At 40.9% G+C, this 3,959-nt stretch overlaps 1 pseudogene; it reads left to right on the top strand.

Moving 5' to 3' along the window:
• Positions 1-319: 319 nt before the first annotated feature.
• LOC119819526 lies at positions 320-1,797 on the top strand (annotated as a pseudogene).
• The last annotated feature ends 2,162 nt before the right edge of the window (positions 1,798-3,959 follow it).

Here is a 3,959-nt window from a genome sequence, read left to right as displayed (position 1 = left end):
CGATTAAAAATAACACTGTTGGGGACTGCTCTGGGTTTGAGGAGAAAGAATGGTTCAACCCAGTGCCACTATAGACTGAGCAGGACAACACACAAGCCTGAAGTAGTCCACCCTGGACTCTGAGGAGAAAAAACGGGCTGCCTAAGTGTCTTGTGGCGCCGGGAAGATGGTGCTATTATAGTGAGCAAATATATGGTGTTCTATTGGAGAGTGAGAAAGAGAGAGAGACTGAATGGTTCATGTCCTGTGGAGAGAGGCGTAACTGCAGAGATGAAAGCAGTGAGCAATGGGCTGAAATAGTTCACTCGGGGCTGTGGTGGTGATGCCAAAGAAGAGACAGGAGCTGGTAGAGTTTGAAGATGTGCAGGGGGTCTGTAATGCAGCGAACTACGCAGCGGACAATCAGATCTACATTGTTGGTCACCCTGCTTTTGTCAATTACTCTACCAGCCAGAATATCTCTGGCTCTGGGGAACTGGGACGACTCCCGGAGCATCAACAGTGTGCTTCTGTTTACCATCCTGAACCCCATCTACTCCATAACCACGGATGTTCTTTACACTATCTGTAATCCTTGTGGTCCTGTTCAGAGATTGTCATTTTTCGGAAGAATGGAGTCCAGGCTATGGTGGAATTTGACTCTGTTTAAAGTGCCCAGCGGGCTAAGGCCTAACTTAATGGGGCTGACATCTATTCTTGCTGTTGAGCTCTGAAGATCGAGTATGCAAAGCCTATCCATTTAAATGTGTTCAAGATGATCAGGATACTTGGCACTACACAAACCCCAACCCCAGTGGACAAGGCGACCCTGGCAGTAATCTCAACAAACGCCAGCGACAGCCTCCTCTCCTGGGAGATCATCCCGCAGAATATGGTGAGGGCAGGGGGTTCCCCTCAGTGGACTCCCGTGGCTCATGTGCCCCTGCCCGTCGTCCACAGCGAAAATTCTCACCCGTCCTCCCTCTTTCCTTTCTATCCCCCAGGAGGGCTCCATGGTGGGTACCACAGCAGTTACCATGATGAGGGCTATGCCCCCCACCTCACTACGAAGGGAGAAGGATGGGCCCACCTATGGTGGTCACCGTAGGGGCCCAAGTTGCTATGGCCCCCAGTATGGTCTTCCCCCCACTCCCTCCCCCAACACCCGACTATGGCCCCCACGCTGACAGCCCTGTGCTCATGGTCTATGGCTTGAATCAATCTAAGATGAACTGTGATCGAGTCTTCAATGTCTTCTGCTTGTATGGCAATGCAGAGAAGGTGAAATTTATGAAAAGCGATCCAGGGACCGCCATGGTGGAGATAGCTGATGGCTATTCTGTGGACCGAGCCATTACTCACCTTAACAACAACTTCACGTTTGGGCAGAAGATGAATGTCTGTGTTTCTAAGCAACCAGCGGTTATGCCTGGCCAGTCATACGGGCTAGAAGACGGGTCCTGCAGTTACAAAGACTTCAGCGAGTCAAGGAACAAATGGTTCTCCACTCCAGAGCAGGAAGCCAAGAACCGCATCCAGCACCCTAGCAATGTACTGTATTTCTTAAATGCTCCCTTGGAGGTGACTGAGGAGAACTTCTTTGAGATCTGTGATGAGCTGGGAGCGAAGCAGCCAACCTCTGTGAAAGTATTTCCAGGCAAAAGCGAGCGCAGCTCTTCTGGGCTGCTGGAGTGGGACTCTAAGAGCGACACGCTGGAGACCTTGGGCTTCCTGAACCATTACCAGATGAAAAACCCAAATGGCCCATACCCGTGCACTCTGAAGTTGTGCTTCTCCACTGCACAGCATGCCTCCTAATTAGATGCTGGGAAAAGCACATCAAGCAGGAAGACGTCTCTTTCCTTTATGCTGTTGGTTTTATTTGGTTTTGTTCTGTTTTGATTTATTTTTTGCAGTTCTTGTTTCCTTTTTAAATGTTAGTTCAGTAGATGCTTAACCACAACAGAAATGCTGAAACTCTGGACAGGAGGAGGGGAACTGGTATCTCCCAAGATTAACCTTCACTTTTTAAGATAATTGTATGTGTGATTTTTATTTTTTCCTGTTCATACATTTGTGCTGCCCATGTATCTTGGCACACATTTCAATAAAATGGTTTGGAAGCTAAAAAAAAAAAAAAGAGTACAATTCTTAAAGACACTGCATAAATATATTTTGTTGTATCAGTGTATTTTGTATGTACCTAGTCATAGGATGAGAATCAGAAAATAAATCTAAAAAAACTATGTTCTATGATGTTGTATCTCTGTGAATGTACAGAACTATCCATGTCTTCTTCATCTTAGAACATGTTGTGATAAAAATCAACCAGCAATTTATTTTGGGAAAAGTAAATAATAGTTCTCCTCTTAAGAAAATAACCAAACTTTCTGGAAAGTTGTAGATCAATTAATAAGGGAATTGCTGTTTTGTAGTGCTAAAATTTCTAATACAAATTAAGAATACAAAAAAATTAAAGATTATGAAGCAAGTGTCAGACACAGATTATATTTTAGAGTATCTTGGGTTTAATTTGCATTCTGGAGACAAAGGGTGTAGGTAAGAAAAATTCCAGAATGTAAGAAGAATATATAAACAATTCTCCTCAAATCCTATTCTGAATAAAAATATAAGAATTTCTGGCAACTAGTGACTGCTGAAAGGGGAAGAATTAATCTCTCCCAGCTTTGAGAACACTAATTGATTTTCCAATCCAAAGTGATCATTTCAGTACCAAAACCATATACACATATACACAAATAGCACCAAACAGATTTAGCATTGCGTGTTTATGTGTGTGTATCAATAATAAAAGTCATCAGTTTGAAAGGTAGTGGTGGGGGTAAAGGAGGTGTTAGAGGGAAGTAAAAAGAATATATGTAATTAAATGTTAATTAAAATAACTAATTTTAAATAAACATAAACATATAAATACCAAAGTATCAAATCAGAATTATATTATGTTAGTTTATTTTGAATTTATTAGTCTTAACTCAGATAAGTTAAAATTATCTGACAGCCTAACTTACCTATGAATTTTACCTTGATCCTTCCTTCTACTCCTCTACCCTTCTCTCTTTCACCTCTCTTTTACATGTTCAGTCCATTTGACTCTGATAGCAGAGGTACTACAAAGTCTCTCTTAGATTAATGTCTTACACTGTATCCCATTAAACAGCTGCTATAGATTGTTTAATGCTTGTCTGTTTTGAACAAGTCCTAAGGTAACAAGTGATTTTGCAACTAAGTCAGTTTGTCTTACTGTTTCTTTCACTAAATTCATCTCTGTTACTGTAACTAAGATCTTTTCTGGGCCTCTTTAACATTATTTGTGGTCTATTATTTTTTTCTTTTTAGATTGCTTTTGTTAACTCCCAATGGTAATTCTGTCCCAGCTCAGGGTCTGTTTGCTATTTTGGGTAAAACATGTCCTTCAGTTACCTGCTGGGACTCATAATTGTTACTTGGCAGATGAATTATGGCAGGCCTAATCATTACTCTGAATTTTCCACAAGTTCAATTAGTAAAAAGCAGCAATTCATAGTCTGCCTCTCAAGCAAATTCGAGACCAACCATCCACAAGTTTTTAAGACTGTAGTGAGCTCATTATAATTACAGTTTTCCATAATTATAAGTAATTTCTATCTATGAAAGGCTTAATAATACTATGACATGATTCTTAATCCTCTGGGATAGATGAAGCCATTGCTTCTTAAGGAGAACTGACCAAATTCAGTAAATATTTGCATCAGATTAGTGGATGGGATTCCTAATCTTCTGGGCAAAGTTATTTTATTCAAGGAGAATAAAACGAGAAAGGTCTAAAACCACCGAAAGCCTTTGCAAACACCATCTTAATGGAAAGTGACTAAATAAAAAAGAATAAGATGGTAAAGGGTCATTGGCATTATTTTTCTATTCTGTTATACTCACTGCTTCCAATGTGGGTGAGCGCACATGATACATCCTCAGATTATCCC

This window comes from Arvicola amphibius, chromosome 7 (genome assembly GCF_903992535.2).
Source record: "Arvicola amphibius chromosome 7, mArvAmp1.2, whole genome shotgun sequence".
In the NCBI taxonomy this organism is placed as follows: Eukaryota; Metazoa; Chordata; class Mammalia; order Rodentia; family Cricetidae; genus Arvicola; species Arvicola amphibius.
This window is presented reverse-complemented; position numbering and strand designations above follow the sequence as displayed.